Source organism: Dasypus novemcinctus, chromosome 26 (assembly GCF_030445035.2).
Source record: "Dasypus novemcinctus isolate mDasNov1 chromosome 26, mDasNov1.1.hap2, whole genome shotgun sequence".
Lineage (NCBI taxonomy): Eukaryota > Metazoa > Chordata > Mammalia > Cingulata > Dasypodidae > Dasypus > Dasypus novemcinctus.
In genome coordinates, this window is record NC_080698.1 from 35,161,310 (window position 1) to 35,182,222 (window position 20,913).

Here is a 20,913-nt window from a genome sequence, read left to right on the forward strand (position 1 = left end):
TGAATCACTTCCATCTTTCAAAGATGAGAATCGAAAAGCTAAAGAGGAAAGACTTGCAGGTGCCACCCATCAGATCCTCAATTCTTTTAGCTTTTGATTTAACAGCCTGGCCCATATGAATGTAACCATTAAAACCAACGGTGAAAAAAGTTCTTGTTTTCTTTCCCCCTTTCTGTAGTTATTTCTAGGATGATCTGAAACATTTCTACACTTGCTCTTAGCCAAAATACCAAAAAGTGATGAAACATTTCTCATGTTCCTTAAAGGAAAAAAAAGTTGACAATTTAAATTTTAGACACATGCATCTACACTTGGGAGTTTAGGTCGTAGGTGAAACCTACCGTCACTGATGATGATCCTAACCTGAAAACTCTGAGTCAGGAACCCAGCACCAAGACGGAGAGTCTTGACATCTCACTTCAGAAGTCACCGTCAGTGCACTGCTTGCCAGATGACTTCCTGCACTGTGTTTCTTGGAGCTGCAAATACTTCTCCGTGCCGGGAGCAGGCTCCAGAGACACCGAAACTGGCTCGAATCCACAGGCAATAAAGTAATTAATGGTGTCTTTCAGGGCAAGCGCAGTAAAAAAATAATTGCTCTCAAATTTTTACTTCTAATGAATGATTGGTAGAGTCAATATTTGTGTTGTTGGGATGGCATCTGTGTGTGTGTTGGGGATGGTAAGGAGGAAAATCTTCTGGATGCAAATACACAAACCAGTTTATCAGCCAGTTAACAACTCCAAACCACCAGACCACAAAGCCTGAATATGTTGACTTTAAATGTCTATGGGGAGCATATGCCATGGATCAAAGAACACACTGATTAATCCAACAGAGACCAAAGTCTGTCACTTTGGTCATGGTGCAAAGATGCGCCAAACAGGATCACTAAAGAGAGTAAATAAATGGGCAGCAAATGCCAAAGCAAAATTGGTTTCAAAGAGGGGCTGAGCTGCCAACTACTCATCTAAATACTACTTGATCTACTTGATTGGGTAAAATATCTTTCTTTCCCTGGCACTGTGTTAAATCATCGCTTCCCTTTTCTTAAAACCACCACCAACAACTACCACTTAGCAGATGCCAGGTAACTCTCACATCATAATCATTTAATATTATATTAGGTCGTCTGCTTTCTCTGTAGGGAATCCCACAACTACTCTAGCTTCTCATCACACACACGTGCGTGCATCCATCCCCATAAATACAGATTTAAAGATAAATGTGCTCGCGTTGTTTGCTGTGAAGTTAATTCTCTAAAGAAACACGAATTGTTGCTGGTATGAACACTGAACGCAGAGAGAAAAGGGTGAGAGCCAATCAAAATCAAAGCATCACTGGTGTGTGTGAGGAAGAACCTGCCATGATATTACGGGCCAGTTAGGTCAGCTGGCTAGAACACAGATGTGGCTGAATCCATGGTGGTGGGTGTCTCTCCCATGAATCGAGGACAAACAACCTCAGAGCCACAGAATGAATCCTTAACTTCCAACCGCCAGTCCACAAGTATACACTCTTGGGGTGGGGTGAGGGCACACAACTCATACAAAACAAAGACATACTCAATGTGGAAGGTTAGTAGTGGGGTCTTAAGCAGAGGTGGGAACGGGGTGCAGATTAAAATTGAGCAACAAACACATTTCTTTTCTCTGCCACAAACGGGATGACGGTCATTTATTATTTTTTCCAAGAAACCACAAAATAATTGCTACATGGAGTTCTCTAAATCTGACATGGGAATACACCCTTCAACTTTCAAAGGTAATGATGTTTAAATTTGCTTCCATCAATTCACTGAAGGCAAAAACCATGTACTGAGAATTCCATGCACACAAGGAACAAAATATAAAGCCAAGTCAGTTCTTACTGGCCATGCTTTTAGGACTGTCTCATCCCCCTCCCACCCCAACTGGTGGTGTTATCCATGCATTGATTTAATACTCTGAATTCCCAAGCACATGTATTTCCTTTCAGTGCTCCTTGAGGGGCACCATATTTTACTTGGTTTCAAGTTTTGAGTTACGCCAGTGCTATCTCAAAATCCCTTCTAACACTTTACTGAATGGATAGACGTTGAATGATTTTTTCCTATAAGATATTCATAAGGTAATGACTTGGGCCGACAATGCATGTTTCCAAAGGAAATGCTTCAGCCAGCCTCTATCTGGCTGTTTGGTTGTTTTGTTTATTTTTTTAAAGCCCACTGCAGTTGTCCTTAACTTGTTCTTCTGCATAATTTATTGAGCAGCTGTCAAGTATGTGTGTTATCCTGTCTCCCATCTGACAACTGTACAATAAATGACATAAAAACATGCTACAAACTGACATTCCGCAATTGAATAAATGAAAGAAATAGAGTACAATGATGAGAGAAAACAGTTGGGAGAAAGTGTGCTGCTTTTCCCCTCTAGCAGGCAGACCTAAGAATGAACTTACTGTTAACTCCTAAACCGTTCACGGAAATGCCAGAAACGCTTACTTCACAGTGGCTGATATGCTTTTTTTTTCAAAAAGCACACTAATTTAAATATATATAAAGTTGTTTTTTCATGCATTCAGTATATAAAAATTTACATATAATTTTATACAGTCTACATGGATTTTATAAAGTCAAAAATGTTAATATTATAATGAAAAATATAGTTTGAAAAACTCTCAAATTTCCCTGAAGGGAATGCCTAATCCCTGTGAGTGGGCCAAATAATGCAATTCTTAACATCTCCACAACTGATCTCCACTTTAACCCACGAAGCATGGTTACTAAACCAACATATTAATTCTTTTTGATCTTTTTCCATTTCCTACATTGCACTCGGTGCCTCTTATGCTTGTCCAACATCAACAGGTCATTCAGAAAGGGGTCAGTGCTGGCCAATATAAATAACCATTATAAAACCTCTAGCATGTTTTAAATAAACAATCAAAGTGGCCTATATGGTTTAACATATAAATTTCAAATATTTTCATGGGAGAAAGCAGCCAAGGCCTGTGAAAAGTATAGGCACAAATTATAGTTAAATGTCAGATCACAGCAAGCCCTTCCAGCACAAAGTTCCTCATTTTTAAATCAGCTTGAAAATACAGATGACAGCGCCCCTTGGGCAGGATGGTAAGCCCAGGCTTGGCACCACAAGCACGCATGTTCCAGAAGAGTTTCACACACACGGCTGAAATTTACCAACATGAACACAAACCCAGGGAGACTCAGCCAAAGAGCCAGAGCTGGAGGAGAGCCCAGAGAAACTCAGAGCAGGGAGAGGCAGTGACCACCCTCTAGATGCCTCTTTCTCTCCCTTCCCCACCCTCACCTGGGCAGGGAGAAACGCTTGCAGCATCGGGGATTGGAAGAGGAGATGGAAAGGGGATGGAGATGGGCAATCCTAGAGTTAACTTATACCTGGGTCTGTGGAAAGGGCCACATGGAGTCTATCCTGACACCACGTTTACCTCTGCTGTCTTTTGCCTAAGTTGTTATTTAAGTTGACCTGCATCACCTAAGAACACAGTCATTGAGCTGGGTGGAGCAGTACCAGGAATGCTAAGGAAGACAGGGCCAAGCTGGCCAAGAACCACAAGAAGAGCGACAGGTACGGCTGGGGGAGATGGCCAGGGCATGGTGCTGACTGAGAAAAGGTTATAGAACAAGATTGAACCGTGTGGCATTATTTCATAAATACTTAAATGGAAGGAAAAAAGACCCATGAATCAATAAATAATATATAACATTCAGAAGGTTATTGACTCAGGTTATCTTACCTCTGTACGCTGGGATATCAGCCAATTTTGTTTTTCGTAATTATTACTATTACTGTTATTTTGTGTGCTGATCATTTGGTCTGATTGACTTAACATCCTTAGGACATGCATCTCAAATCCCTACACTCTCTTTGTTCAATGGCTGATTTTTCCTAGTGATCAACCTGATTTTAAACCTCCAACTTCAAACCACTTGTTTAGGAGAATACATTTTCTCCCAGTGAATGGACCTTTACATTTGGGAATTGCCCTTTCAGTTTTTACAATATGGATAAGTTTGAGTACTCAGGAAAAACAGAAGCTGTCTTGATCACCAAGAAAAATGACCAAAGACTACTCTCAGATGATAAGTCACCCATACGCTTTAAGCATTCCTCTGCCCCATGCATTATCTCATTTAATCCTCACCATAACTCCATGAGGTAAGAACTCTTGCCTGTAATAGTGTTCCCAGTTTACAGACGAGAAAACCGAGGCCTGGAAGGTAGGTCTACTTAGGATCGCACAGCTCAGCAGTGCTGGAACCAGGTTTAAATCTCGCTGATCCACCTATAAATTTTGCATTTTTAATGACTGCATCATGGTGGGTTGACATTAAGAAATGACTGTAGTACAACCCCCACATTTGTAAAGAGCAGCATTTCAGATCCAGGCAGCCAAGGCAATGGGCACTGTGTGTCACCTACAGAAACTGAGGGGCTACTTTCTTAGTGTGCAGGAGTTCTTGGCGGCAAGGCAGGTAGGATTTTGGAGCTTTTCTCACCTGCAGAACACATACTATAATAAATCCTGTTTTAACGATGAAAAAGCCTTATTTGTTTCCCAGATCCTCTGAGACAGTAGGATATAATGTGCCGGCTTAAACAACGATGGATCATTTTTCTCTAGCACAGAGCAAATAAAAGCATAAAACTGCATTCTGGTTTTTCAAACAAAGATTCAGACAAGTCAGAATGTATACCTTCTTCACTATTCCACCTGTCCTCTGCTCCCAAGCTAATTTTCCTGGTGACGTTTGAACAGAACATGCTGATTTGGGTAATTCCATGTCCGTAGCTGATGACATCAGCATAGTTATAGGAATTAGACTTATATTAGTTAATTACAGAACCAGCAGAGGGAGCACAAAACCTGCATAAATAATGCATAAATAATCTCTCCTGATCTGCTTAAAAATGGTGATGGGAAGAAACACATTTAGAAACTAAATTACCGCTGGTCAGAAACTATTTTTTGCTTTCTTGGAATGGTGTTAGGGTAAAAATCCAATATCATGTTCAGATATATAATCTAGGTATGAATATTGACTGCCTGAGTACTAAGAGGGAGAAAGCTCTGTGTGCATGTGTGCATCTGTCTGTTTTTCCTTGGTATCGTGATACCTTCCCTTCTGGTGATATAACTGAAGTCAGATGGTGAAACTTGTGTAGAGCTGGCAAATATTTATTTGTTCACCCGGATATCAGAGTAGTTTTTACTTTAGCCTCTCTCATGCTACAACAGAGTCTAAAGTGAGTACACCAATGTTATGCTTCTAAGATATGATTAAGGTTTACATTTATGATTGAGTAAAGATATGGCACAAGTAAAATAATGTTTATTGGTACTAAGAAAAAAAAAGACCATTTTTTTTTTAGCTCTCTGCCTTAGAACTGCTAACATTTTAAACAAATCGTCACAATTTTCAAGTCTGAAGTGAACTGCTTACCTATATTTTCCCTGAAGAATGACTGATCATCAGTACATACACACATGCCACCCCACACTGTAGTGGGAGTTAAGATAGAGGGCATCCATTATCCATCCTTTGGTGGCTTTGGAAATATACTGAGGACTGAAAAGTTTTGTCATATAGACCACTAATCACGAGTAGGCCAACTGCTTCAAAGGAAGGTCTAATTACCACACCATCGCAACCCAAAAACATATAAAAATCAGTCAAAGACATGAAAGACATTAAGGACTTAACATTTTTGCTATGTTATTTCTGCTGTTATTTTTGAGATGACGGTCTCTCCATAATTGAAGTGGGAAAAATAAAAATGATGGTACTTTATATCGCCATTTAAAATATATGCCTCCAACAGTACGGTAAAACAAAATGTTCACTTTGAAAACATAATGGGAATGACCTCATGGGAATGAAAAGAAAAGGAAATTTCAGCTTTATCACATATTCAGAGAATTATCAAGGGTCAGGAGTAGAGAAATGATGAGTGTGTTGGCTGAAGAATGGTCCCAACCCAGATCTCTCTGGCTCCAGTGACACCAGTGAAGGGATGTTGGGGACAGCCAGACCACTTGAGTGGCTGTGGACCTCTTCTACAGCAGGCCCTTCCTCCCTGGGGGCAGAATTTCCCATCGCCTTGCTCCCCAGAGCCTGCCACCCCACGGAAGGGGAACGGCAGAATCAGCGGCTGCTGCCTTGGAAACTGGAGGAAAAAACTCTTTGGTCCGGAGACCTGGGTTTAGTTTTCAAAGGGGAAAATCGTACTCTTCTCTTGATTTTCATTCTTTCTCGCCTTTCAAGGACTCTGAACATGGTGGCTGCTCCAAATGTGGCCCTTGGACTAACTTGCTTTCTTATTCAGAAAACAGGAGCGTGAATGTGGCTCTAGTGGTGGATTCAGCTCTGATGCCTAGTAGGTGCTCAGTAATGACTATTAACTGACCATTCCAAAATCTGATGCCAATTTCTTCCTTTCAGAGACCAGCCACTTCTGAGTATTGGTTTCTTCTACTGAAAAGTCCAAATGGGTTCATTTTACAGGGTCAGGGAACTCCCTGGAATGAGACCTATTCATCTCTTGAGATGCTTTTGAATCTTTTTCCATTAAAGTAAAATTTTTCCCAACTTTTGTGTTTATGTCCATTTTTAATGGCAAACTAACATTTATTGACCACCTATTACATATTAGGCACAATGCCAGAAGCCTGAATTACATGATCTCATTTTGTCTCCAAAACAATCTTCTGAGTTAAGTACTCTTTTATCCCTAGTTTACAGATGAGGACTCAGAGAGGTGAAGTGATTTGTTCACGGTCACCCAGCTAGTATGTGGTAATCAGGAGTCAAATCCAGATGCATGGAGATCCATGCATGCCCTTTCCACAGGACCTCACTGCATTTTCCCTTCTAAGTGAAAAAAGAAAGTGATGGTGTCTAGGGAGGATGACAGAATCCATTATAGCTAGAATTCACATATATATATTTACACATTGTATTATTTTATATGACTAAATTTTGTTGGTTTTGAGAATTAAGAGAAAATGTTTAAGACTCCCATCAATGGAAAAAATATCAGTACGTTAGAGAATGGTTATTGGGCAAGTAATGACTGATTCTAACACTCTCTCCAGAGGTGCTCAGTGCCTGCATTACAAGTTGTGTCCTCCTCTGGAAGAAGCTTCCCTTTCCACTGCAGTGGCTCAAGGTCACCGCTGGCCCAGTCACTGAGCCAGCACACCGCTCATCTCATCAAGCCCAAAGTAGACAAGACCAACAGTCCGGGGCCTGGAATCCTGATTCATCTTGACAATCCACTGGAAACTACAGGCTTCCCATGGATTAAAAAAATTCTTAATTCTTCTCCTTAGGGAACATATTAGCTATCTGGTAAGCACAGCCCAATCATTTTCCCTATTTATCCTGTCACATTTTCTAAATGAGTAATTATAGCAGTGAATAGGGTATTAGTGTGCCCTGAGTAAGTAGATTTCTTAAGGAAAGAAATTGATCAAGGATATGGAAACAAATGAACACTCATTTTCCTCCTATAAATGAATTTAACACTGCCTTGTGTGTGGATTAGGCATGAATGTAAGGATTCATTTTATATCCACTATTACTTATTATAGTTTGTGTCCATCAGTCTCAGAAGGAATCAACAGAGAACCAGCACTGGGTCCCATCCTTTGTTAGGAAATGGTGGAAAACCTAAACCCCACAATTTATTGCAGTGAAAACAGCTTGAGAAGAGCCAACCATTAGCCAGGCCTGTACTACATGCACATGTTTTAATTTTTGCACTTCACAGCCATTCTTGGCCAATTTTGCAGATACTTCAGGTAGCTGTATAAACTCAGGATAGGTAGCATACATTTGGATAACCAGGAAATCTTAAAATGAACCATTTGGACACTTCCATAATTTAATTCATTAAACAGCAAAAAGACCCATGATAGCAGAATTCATTTCATTAATGTATTAGTTTTTGACCACCATGAACTGTCCTGCTAGAAATGGGTAGTCTGCAGCACTCATCTGTTTAGAGACTCTGTCTCCTTACCCACCACTCCCAACAATAGTTAAGGTTTGCTTGGATGATCTGGGCATTAAATGCAAAACTTTTCATGTAGATTATTGATTTTTTTTTCTTTTAAAACCAGATCCAAAGACGATATTAAGCCATTTGGATGGTTCTGTGGCCAGTGGATGTTTCATATCACAGACATGTCACACGTGTGAAAAAGAACATGTCGCAGTCACTGCCAAGTCATCCAGAGCGTGAGGCTCCCCAAGGACAGGGGTTCAGCCATGGGCTGCCAGAGAAAGGGTTATGATTCATTCTGGCAGGGCCAGGGTCTGGACAGAGTTGTCTTTAATTGCCTAGCTGTCATATCCAAGATACTCTGGGGTGACATTGTGGCTAGAGTAATGAAGAAAATAAATACACAGAAACTCATCTATTCCTGGATCCTGAAATGCTCTATTTATTTGTTCAATATTCATTAAAAAGAAAAAAAAATAGAATTCATCTTTTGTGTTTCCCATCGATACCGTCTCTCATTTTTACTTCAGCGTAAATTGGTATATGTGTTCCTTCAATTATATGAAAAGCAAGATATCAAATAGATTACACTTTGGCAGTGCTGCTGTTCTTTATGCTCATGTTTCTGGTTGTGAAGGTTTGCACTTGGAAGGCAAGGGTAATCAGTTCAGAATAATCTGAATGGTAATTTTGCTCTAGAGGTATAAAATCATAATTTCATCACTAAAGTGTTACAATGCATGTAAACTTTTAAGAAGGAACTTGATTCTATTTAAGGTCTAGAAGTTTTATTCATAGTATATAAAGCAGCAAAAAGCAAGTCTAAAGCATTTCATTTTGGGTATAATAGAGTATCAATAGAAAATTGAACTTTCTACCATACTTGGACCCTTGCTTATCACATGTCAGGGACCATGCTAAGTACTTCTCACATCTTATCACTTTCAACTTTTCCAACAACCTTTAGCTCTATGTACCACTGGCCGCACTTTTACAAATGAGAAGGGAAACTTAGAGACTAAGTATTATGCCCAGAATCAAGATTCACACAGGCATCTGTCTGGCTTCCAAGCCTGTGCTCTTGACCTCTAAAATACACCACCGATTTTAGTTGGTCCTTTTGTCTTCAGACTGCACAGTTAGGACCACCACTGAGCGAGAGGAAGAGGCCAAGAGAGACGCTAGCACAACGTTTTAGCACTGCAGGTTTGCGTACATGTGAGCGGAGAAGGTGAGCTTATGGCTTCTCGCTGAGGGAGCAACGGCAGGACTCCTGCTCCTCCAGGGGACACTGTGTTGCGACCTAAAACACGTCCAACTTTATTCGTCAGACCTGGGAAGAGAAGGCCTACCAAAACCACCAAGTGGAGATTTTCATATGTAAGAGGCCGAGTCCTCTTAAAGGGTTCTTGTGGGCTGCCTGGCTACTCAGTATCAGGAGGCTCTCCTCCCCAGGGAAACCCGAGTCGCAGAAGGTGCCATCTACCGTACATGTGCCACTGCTGCTTAGACACCTCATCACAGGAAGGTCCATCTATGCACATTTGTTACACAGGGTGCTATAACTTAGGAAAGGAAATGGGTTTCTCTATATACCTGGAACTCAGATTCTGCTTTGCTAAATTCTTGAATACCTTTGATCATGAGTTTCAGTTACTAAGTTACCACTGAGTTGAGTAATGCTAACCAAGGGTCTCTTAATTATAATGGAATATTATGTATACAATCTCGTCCCCCTGTTCAAAGCACTCGCGGGCCATTGGGGTAGTGTCTGCCAACGTATCCCCGGAGCCTGGCTTGATGCCGAGTACAAGGAGGTGCTCACTAAATATGGGATGAATGATGATGTATGCCTTCTTTCGTGTTTAAAAAAAATTTTTTTTAAGTCTTTGTGTTTTGATTCTCAACCTCTCCTCTGTTGCTGCAGATTTCTTTTCCTTTACCTCTGATCAATCGTAATTTTTCTAAAACAAACTGCCTTCCTGAGACTCTGTGGTGGAAGATATGATCTGAACATCCAGAGTTAGCTATTTCCAGGCTGCAGAATTCAAGGAGGGGATTTGGAAAGCAAAATTCAAAATGAAAAAAATACATAGCCCTTTGCAATTTTTAAGAAAAGCCTCTGAAGACAGAGAAGGTGGTGAAAAAGATCCTACCACCACACAAATGATGATGCTAACCTGGCCTGGGGATCAGAAAACTGCTACTAAAAGTCGTGATTATTACTGTACATTATTTGTGTTCAGTGCTAGAGAAATGATTTTCTTTTTGCAATATCTCTGCCCCAATTAAATTAAGATCTTAGTGTAGGGTTTAAATTTCTCTGAAAGGAGTAAGCTTTTCTGCCACAGGGATTTATGCTTTTGTATTTTTTTAATAATTACAGTTTGCTATACTATAAGTTTCTTTGCTTACAAGGTAGATTCATTTATCTTTTTGGTGGGGGGGGCACCCACTGAACATTCAAAGCAAATTCTGGCCCATCAACTGACTCAATTTTATATTTACTGAATGGACTGTGGATGACTGGTATACATCTCCAGAACAAGAGAACATTAAAGTAAAAACAGATACTGAAGACTATATTTTCCTGATTGTCAGTCAGGCTAATTATGCTTCATTCTAAAGCTTTGTCTATCAGGAAAGAAAGGAAAAGGCAATTGGGGGTTCTCTCCTTGCACAGCCTGACGTCTAGGAATATAACACCAGTTTATTCACAGCAGGAGCCTGCTATAATTGGCAGTTCCATCTTCCCCTACTAGAGGGTAATTCTCTAGCAAAGAAAACACAATGTTAACAAGATTTTACAAATTTGACAGATGGTATCCCACCTGAAATGACCAAGAAAACTTCCTTTTCTCCTCAAGCAAACGGGGTCTTTGCTGGATAGGATTATAAGGGAGTGATAAAAGGAGGTGAAAGGCCCCTGGGTTCCTTCTGTGGTCATAACAAAAAGCCAATTAATAATAACCAAAGGTAAGACATTCAGGATGGACATGTCTCAGAGAGGTGATGATGAAACGACAAGAGAAACCTCACTCAGAACACCCGGGTTCATGGATGACATTCGATCACGCCTGGGGCATTTGGAGCAGGATTCTGACCTTGGTATTCCATTCGGTTTGGGTGAGGCTGGTCCATGGAGCAAACACAAGAAAGGGAATCATAAAAGAAGCAAAGGACCTAGAAATATTGATAGTTCTGGGCGTATCTTCATCCCTTCCCTATACACAGAAACGCTAGAATGATTTTTAAGGAGGGTCAAACAGCTTTGAAGTGAATGCAAAAGGGGCTTCTTCATCATAACATATTCCTTGGTTCAAACCATACACCTCCAATAGGGTCTCTGGATTCTGTCTTAATCAACAAAGGAATTAGAAAGACTATTCTGGTACATGAAAAACTAGATGGAAATGTACATAGACTTTACAGGGAAAGAAGAACAAAGAACTTCTCTTTCCTCTTGAGCATGTTAAGTGACATGTCACTTCATTCTTTTTTGGTAGGGCATTTGGGTAGAGTCTAAAAAGAAAGAGAGGCATGAACAGGTCCCTAGGAATTAATCCTGGGTCTGGTTCTGAGACAACCCACAGTTAACCGTCTACAGCTGTAATGCGGGGACTGTCGTCAGACCCCGAGGCTCTATCTGATCTCGGCTGTAAAGACAGCGCACAGGAATGGAGATTCACTTTGAGGTTGGTGATCTCAAGGGGATTACAAGAAGTAGGAATAATGAGCAGCTTCCAAGCACCAGGTACTCGCAGGAAAGGCACAGAGTCAGGTTAAATCCTAATTTTCAAGGGGAATTAAACTGCCTTTGATACCACCTGGTGACATATAATTGGCAATCAACTGGAATCTGCTCTGGTGAACAAAGTAGCAGGATGGCAGAGTCACTCTTTGGTTTCAATGCACTCAATGACACACTCACTCACACACACACACAAATACTGCAATAACAATGATTTATTTCTCCACTCAGATTATGTGCCTGCCCACAGCTCCTGCCCATTTCTTCTTTTCTGCCTGGATATTCTACAGCAGTGATTCCCAGTAGCACCTGAACTCCTTTAACTAGCGTGGGGACAGGCCTTGCACCCACACTGAATCACACAGCAAGAGAGTTTTGTTCTCTCCAACATCTTGCAACCCTCTGATTACGAAAAAAATGAAAGTCTCAGTTTGGTGCTGGCGTATCTTTTGTACCTCTCTGATATTTGCTAATCTCAGAGGGAGACAAGAACAATGAAATGTTCAGTAGGCAGTAGAACTCAGCTAGCATCTAATAATGGGCTATTTTCATTGAATGCTTTTTTTTTTTTTAATTTTTTTATTTTTTATTGACTTTGTAATAATATTACATTAAAAATATATATGTGAGGTCCCATTCAACCCCATCCCCTCACCCCCCCTCTCCCCCCCCCAACAACACTCGTTCCCATCTTCATGACACATCCATTGGATTTGGTAAGTACATCTTTGGGCACCTCTGCACCTCATAGACAATGGTTCACATCATAGCCCATACTCTCCTCCATTCCATCCAGTGGGCCCTGTGAGGATTTACAATGTCCGGTGATTGCCTCTGAAGTACCATCCAGGGCCGCTCCATGTCCCAAAGACGCCTCCACCTCTCATCTCTTCCTGCCTTTCCCCATACCCTTCGTCCACTATGTCCACTTTTCCCATTCCCATGCCACCTCTTCTATGTGGACATTGGATTGGTTGTGTCCATTGCACCTCTATGTCAAGAGAAGGGTCAGATTCCACCTGGATGCTGGATGCAATCCTCCCGATTGAATGCATTTTTATGGTTATCTCTTCTACTATGACAAGCATTACTGATTTTCCATTTTCAGAAGTTAGAGAATAATTTTATTTAAAATATAGTTACTCAAGTTTTCTTTCCTTTACAAAAGTGACTCAAAAAATATTTTGAAATGATGGTGAGAGGTACATTTCTATGAAAAAACCTGAAAATAGAATATGAAAGACTGAGTTTGGCCATAACAATTCTGTCTTCTGGGTTGTAAAAGGCAAATCAAGTGTTCCAATATTCATTATACCTAAGGAGCCTCACGCTTGTGCATTGCTGGTGGGATGTGAAATGGTACAGCTGCTGTGGAAAACAGTTTGGTGGTTCCTCAAGTTAAACACAGACTTACCACATGACCTGACTATTCCAATCCTAGAAGCAAAAAGGTACTCAAACAAGTACTTGTACACCAATGTTCACAGTAGCATTATTCATAACAGCCAAAAGGTGGAAACAACCCAAAAGTCCATCAACAGATGAATGGATTATGAAACTGTGATAAATCCACACAACGGACTATTATTCAGCTGTAAAAAGGAATGAAGTACTGATACAACTTTGATGAACTTTAAAAACGTGCTAAATGAAAGAAGGCTAACAGAAAAGGCCAAATATTGTATGACCCCAGTTATATGAAATATTTAAAATATGTAAATTCATAGACAGGAAGTAGATCAGAGGTCACCAGGCCCTGGAAGAAAGTGGAATAGAGCAGTAGGTAGAATTTCTGTTTGGGATGATGAAAAAGTTTTTGTAGAGGATGGTGGTGATGTTTGTACAAAATTGCAAATTGTAATGCCACAGAATTGTACACTTAAATGATTAAAATGGCAAATTTTATGCTATATATGTTACAATAAAATAAAATTTTAATAGTCTTAATGGCCATGTGGATAGATTAAAAACAGGTGTTTGACATGCTTTACAGTCAATTCAACTGCAGGCAGAGTTCTTTAAAAAAAACACCTCAATCCTCTCATTGTGTTGATTGATGCAAATATGAACTAGGGAGTTAAATTGGGACTCTGAAGCCAAAATCCTGGATTTAAACCTGGCTCTGCCACTCATCAGCTGATTAAACTTGTGCTTGTCACCTAATGGCAGAGCCTCAGTTTCTGCTGTGTGAAATGGGATAGCACATCCTCAAAAGCGCTCCTGTGAGAATTAAATAAGAAAACCAATATCAAGCTTTGTGGCAAGTTTGCCACCGAATAGGTATTAAAGCGCCTATTATTATTTTAAAAAATTTTTATTGTTAGGCATTCTAATTCTACAATATATCTATTTTCTCCCTTAAAAAATGGAGACAATACTTGATAATATGAATGAAACCTGAGCACCTCAAGCCACCAGGGTTTTGATTATCTTGGAGGTCACATTATTTGGAGCCCTGATGATGTCAGTCCTCCACCCAGCTGGGGGCAGGGGGGCTCTTGGGATGGTTCGACAGCTTGGTCAGCTCCACGTGAAGTTCACCAGCACCGTGTGCTGGCTCACTGTGCAGTTGCCCTGAAGGAAAGGGCCAGCCCAAGGGCTGTCCTTATCTAATGCCTGAAGCCTGGCCTGAGTGCCAGGTTCATCCACAGCTGTTATTTATCAGTTACACAATACCTTGGGGCTATGCAATCATCAAATGCTTATTGACTTAAGGTGCAGGTGTTTTGTTTTTTTTTAAATTTCCTATTTAACAGTAGACTGTACTACTTCTCATTTAAATACTTTTCTTTGCAGGATAGAAATTTTTAAAAAAGTGATATTTACATGACACTCATTTTCTGGTTGGATGTGTAGTTTGAATTTAGTTTAAGGCAGCGTTTCTGCACCTCGGCACTATTGCCATTTCAGGCCAGATAATTTGTTGAGGGGGTTGCCCTGTGCTTTGCAGGAGCTGTAGTAGTATTCCTGGCCTCTAGCCACTAGATGCCAGTAGTACCTTCCTCCCCAGTTGTAACTAAAAACGTCTTCAGTCATTGCCAAATGTCACCCCCAGTTGAGAACCATTGCATTAGGGTGTATCAACTCTGAAATTACTAACTGGCTGTTTGCTAAAAAGTAATCAAAATATTAGTTGTAGGAAGATTCAGTTATGGCCACCAGTTGAGAATAATTTAAAAGAAGCATTTTCATATTTGCATTGTGTTTCTCAAAAAATATAAATTAAATATAATAAGTGAAATTGCTTTGTTAACTGTAGCATATTGATGATTATTAAAATTCTATCATCATGTTCTGGGACTACATAAAGGATGGGGTATTTTAGGTAATTTTCATTAAGCTGTACTATGTGCTAAGTATTTTGCTCGTGCCATTTCATTCAAGCTTCATCCTCTTATTTTTGTGGATAAGGAAACAAAATCTCAAGAAAGTTAGCACAACCAAGGTCACTCAGCTAATAAGACACTTCAAGCAGGATTTGAATCTAAGGTGGTAACTCTTCAAAGTCCATGCTCTCCCACCAAACCCACTGCTCTCCATATGCTGTGGATAACGTTCTGGAAAGGGAGGGTGATACTCAGATGCTTTTTGCTAAGACTTTCTAGTAACAATAGCAGAGAAGCCAGCTAGAGTTGGAGTGAAATCTATTCCCTGAAGATGAAGCAATCCCAAGGTCCACTGAGTCCCTCCCACAAACCAACCAGTCATAAACTGACCTTTGTGGAGTCAACTGTTTGTGTTTGCTACTCTTTCTTTCCCTTTAAACATGCAGAAAATCATATGTCAATGGAAATATTTGGGAGAAGCACATTCTAAATTAATTTTAGATTATTTACAATTTTTAACAAATTAATCCATAAGCAGATTTGGGGAAAGGCATAAGGTGACTTTTCAGGGGTTTCCAGAATACTGTGTTTTTACTATCTAAAGCAGACCAAGTTTTCTTGGCAACTGAATTGTGCCCACCATATGCATGCTTTGGCCCACGGCCATGTGGTCAGAGGGGCCCTTACCATGCCAGTTGCCAGCTGGGCCCCAGCCGGCCTTCCCCACTGATTTCACTCCCATGGAAGGCTGGGACTCCCTTTCTGTCACTGGCTCTTCCCCGCTCTTGACCTCTTACGTCCTCATCCTTAAGATTTGTCTTATCTAGGTCACAGGCAAATGATTTCCTGGCTTTAGCCCCTTAGGTTGAGGATGATGACCCACGTGAACTCTAATGGATTTTTAAAAATCATTGTAGATTGAAATTTTACCATGTGACAACTATGTAAATAGGTTCAGGGAAAAGGACTATTTACTAAACACGGAAGCACAAGTTGCATGAATGCTCAAGCCTGCGTGGAAAGTGGGCAAGGATGGGGTACGTTGGTGGGCTAAGGCAAAAAAAAAAACTTTCCTCAAAATTTTTGAAATTGAAGTGTAATTCTGGTTTATACTCTTAAAAACACTGTTGTGGTTTAAGAAATAGCAACATGGAAAACAGTGCCTGTAAGGTTGTGGAGAAATCGGAGCCTTAATACATTTGTTGCTGCGGATGTAAAATGGTGCAGTGTTTGTGGAAAACAATTTGGCAATTCCTCAAAAAGTTTAACATAGAACTACCATATGACCTGCAATCCCACTTCCAGGATATACCCTAAAGAACTGAAAGCAGGGACTTGAACAGATATCTGCACACCAATGTTCATCACAACGTTATTCATAACACCCAAAAGGTGGACACAACCCAAATGTCCAGTCACAGATGAATGGATAACAAACTATGATATATACACACAATGGCATTTTACTCAGCAGTGAAGAGGAAGGAAATTCTGATACATGCTACTACAAGGATCAGCCTCAAAAACATTATATTGAGTGAAGTAAACCAAACACAAAAGGACAAATATTGTATGATCCCAGTTATACAAAATAACCAGGATATGCAAATTCAAAGAGACAGAATGCACGCAGGTTAGCAGGGGTGGGGGAAGGAGTAACAGTCAGGTAATGCAAAATGGGTAGAGTTTCTGTTGGAGGGATGGGAAAGTTCTGATAATGGATGGTGGTGAGGCTAGGGCAACATTACCACTACAGTTATTCCCACTGACTCGTATGTTTGGGACTAGCTGAGGCGGTAAAATTGTGTACGTTCCTACAACTAAGGAGCTACTAAAGAGGCAATGAAAATTAAATACAATGCAGGAGCCTTGACTAGAACTAATAATGGAGGAGAAAATGACCAAAAGGATATTATTGGGACACATGAAAGCCTGGAATACAGACTATAAGCTTTATATGAATGATAAATTGCTTGAACCTGATAACTGTACTTTAGGTGGTTGCATAACTGAATTCTTTGTTCTCAAGAAGTGTGCATGGAAGTTTAAGTATTCAAGGAACATGATGTATACGATCGATTCTCAAATATTTAGAAAATAGATGAATAAATAGCCAGATAAATGGAGAGATGGACTGATGGATTAATGGATGGATAGATGGATGGATTAATGGAACGATATGGGAAATGTGGCAAAATTCTAAAAGTAGGTGGATCTATATATCTATGCTAAGGGTCAATAACTGGGGAGTATGGGATTTTTTTTCTATGAGAGTAAGAGGACATTCTAAAATTGAGGTGATAACAGCACAACTCTGTGACAGAACTGAGAGCCACTGAGTGTACACTTTAGATGGAGTGTGCAAGGCATGGGACTGTATAACACAGTGAACCATGTGGTGCATGGTGAACTGTGCTTAACAGAATAAATATGAGAGCTTTCTCTCATGAACTATAACAAATGCACAATACTAATACATGGTGTTGATAATAGGATGATTTTTGGACAAAATACACCAAATGTAAGCTTTGGACTATAGTAGTAATATTTTGATGATGTTCTTTCATAATTTGCAAATAATGTTCCACAACAATGCAAGGTGTTGGTGGTTGGGATGATGTATGGGAATTCTGCACGTTATACATGATTGTTTTGTAAACTCATTTCTCTAATAAAAAAATTTTTTTTAAGTAAGCGTTAAAAGAATGATTGGGGAAATGGATTTGGCCGAAAGGATAGGGCATCCGCCTGCCACATGGGAGGTCCAAGGTTCAAACCCAGGACCTCCTGACCCATGTGCAGCTGGCCTGTGCGCAGTGCTGATGTGCGCAAGGAGTGCTGTGCCATGCAGGGGCGTCCCCTGCATAGGGGAGCCCCACCCGCAAGGAGTGCGCCCCATAAGGAGAGCAGCCCAGCACGAAAGAAAGTGCAGCCTGCCCAGGAATGGCGCCGCACACACGGAGAGCTGATGCAGCAAGATGACGCAACAAAAGGAGACACAGATTCCGGGTGCCACTGACAAGAATACAAGCAGACACAGAAGAACACACAGTAAATAGACACAGAGAGCAGACAACCGGGTTGGAGGGGTGGGGAGGGGGAGAGAAATTTTTAAAAAATCTTTAAAAAAATAAAAAAAATAAAAAAATGAAAGAAGATTGTAGCCCAGAGAAGAAAAGCCAAAGGGAACTATATTAGCTGTCTTTGAATATTTGAAGGTTCACGGTATAAGAGATTCCGTATATTCTATTTATCTTTTGAGGGCAGAATTAGGGCCAATGAATGGAAATATTAAGGTGACATATTTTAATTAAGAAAGGACTTTCAAATTAACAGTGTATCTAATAAAGAAACAAGTTTTCTCTGAAAAAATAAAAGTTGGTGGATCTGAGTATCTGTTGGGAAGGGAGGCAGGGATAAAGGTATGTGGGAGTTCTCTGTATGAATTTTATATTATTTTTGCAACTGCCCTGTAAGTTTAAATTAGTTCAAAATAAAAAGTAGAAAAACAAACCAAAATAAAACAACAAAAAAACAAAACCACAAAACACTGAGGTAGAGGGAAAAAATCTTTCCGAAAAGTTAAAACGTTCACATCTGGCAATAGTAAAGTAGAACACAATGCAGCAAACAACACACAGTTCATTTCTTTGGTGAGCTAGGCCTGCACTGTTGTTTAATTATTTCAGTCCTGGCTTTGTTAGAGACAGGGCTGAGTTTGTTTATTTTAAAGGTATCCTTTCCTCCAAATCTGCCCACAGGGGCTCACCCACGTCATTTGTCAGGGGCTAAATAGCCCGAGGCCAAGAGTAGACATTTATTTACAGAATCTTCAGACTCTTTTAAATAGGCCTTTGGGATTTCACCACTGACCATTCTGTGGCAGAAGGCTCCAGGACACCTTGCTGATTATTTCTTTTAATTGACTAACCTCAATGCCGCCTGTTCAAAACTGCTGTAACCCACATATGCCCTCAGTCTGAAGTTTCTAATGACCTTTCTCTGGCCCTTAACACATATGGCTGAAACAATGCAAACATCATTTGGAAGATGAGTAAATTCAATAACTCAATTACAGCTGTAACCAAAGCTCCATTTATCAAACTTGGACCACAGCAGTTCGTCTCTCTTAGCCCTCTGTTTTTTCCATGGCCAGGCATTTGGGAGAAAGTCGCTAATCAATTTAGGAATGATTAAATTGAAATTTGTAACACTTTCCATTATTAAACCTTCAATCTTCATTACGGCAACTTAATGATTACATCATGGCTGAGAAAAACAAATTATATGTAGCTGGTAATGTTCAGAAAGCTGGAGTAGCAAGGGTATTGTCAAAAATAGCAGAAGTCTAACAGATGCGGGTGTATAAATGATTGTTTGATATGTAAAAAGGAACACCAAGTTGGGATTCATTTTCAGATAACAATATGCCTTAAAACTTGACATAGTTTTTTGGCTTTACTGCATTCTTGCTCTTTTTATAGAGATTGTGTTTACTAGCTTGGAGTCCATGGATGGAAAACAGGCAGGGCTGGGAACCTCTCAAACTTTGATGCGAATTTGGATGTATGCACGTGAGTTTTATTCCTGGAAGAAGTCCTAAGATCCTAACAGACCTTAAAGAGTCACAGGCAGAGAAGAGAGGGCATGTGCTCCAACTTTCCACCATCACTTTCTTTCTGTGGCCCTTGCCCTCTTTTGCTGAAACTTCAGTATTAGTTTTGACTTAACTTTCTTTAGCAGAAATACAGTGTGTGTTCCACCCACTGCTTTAACGACTAAGCAAGTTGTTCTGTGCAAGGTCTCTGCAAATTCTATCATTAACCACATCCTCAATGTTCTGGGGCAAACAACTGAGACCTGGCAGGACTACCCGCCTGCCTCTGAGTATTGAAATTCTGACAGGTTCTAATCACGAGGAGATTCAAAAGAAAGAATGTATTACTGGTGGCAAAGAGGAAAAAAAAAGGAATTGGAGAGCTGCAGACCCATTTAAACTCTATAGGAATTTACAGGGTAGATACAAAGACCATGATGAGCATAGCAATGATGATAAGTAACAGTAAATGCAAGTTTACCAGGGGTCAGATGATAAGTTGAGCATGTTCATCAAAATTTAACCATCACAATAACCCTCAGAAGTAAGTAGTACTCTTTCTCTCCTTTTACAGATGAAGAAATAGAGGCTCAGAGAAGTTCAGTAACTGGTCCGGATGTGGAAGTTACCTTCCAAAATGGTCCAAAGGACACTGCCTTCTGGGTTTCAAGTCCTTTTGTAGACCCCTCCTGCAATGTACAGCATTGGTCTGTGTGACCAAGAGAATATGGTGGAAGCGACTGTCACCTCTGGCATAAAAGATACTGAGGCTTCCTGTAGTAGGCACTTTTTCTCTTGGGTCACTCACTCTGTGAGAAGCCTGGCCTGTGTTGGCTCTCTTGCCAACAGCATGAGAGTGACTATAGAGGCAGACCCTACATCCCCAGCCAAGCCTGGAGTGACCACAGTGCTGGTCAACAGTTTGACTGCAGGCTCGTAAGGGACCCTGAGCCAGAATCACTCAGAACTGAGCGATTCCTGGATTCCCAACATTCAGAAATTGCGTGAGATAATCAATGCTTGCAGTTTTAAGCCACTAAATTTGGGGGCACTTTGTTACACAGCAGCAGATAACTAATAAACTAGTCACATATCTTCCAGAAAGCCCAATCCAAACCCCAACCTGCCTGGCTCTAGAGCCCATGCTCCCCTGCCTCCTTGATGTTTTTAAATCTCTCCTTTATGGGCAAACATGCATTCCCTCTGCTC

General features: G+C 40.4%; 1 protein-coding gene across 1 annotated transcript in view; it reads right to left on the bottom strand.

The window, feature by feature from the left end:
• The window catches only part of PDZRN3 (PDZ domain containing ring finger 3), a 240,348-nt gene that overhangs the window by 62,834 nt on the left and 156,601 nt on the right, over positions 1–20,913 (bottom strand). The window lies entirely within an intron of this gene.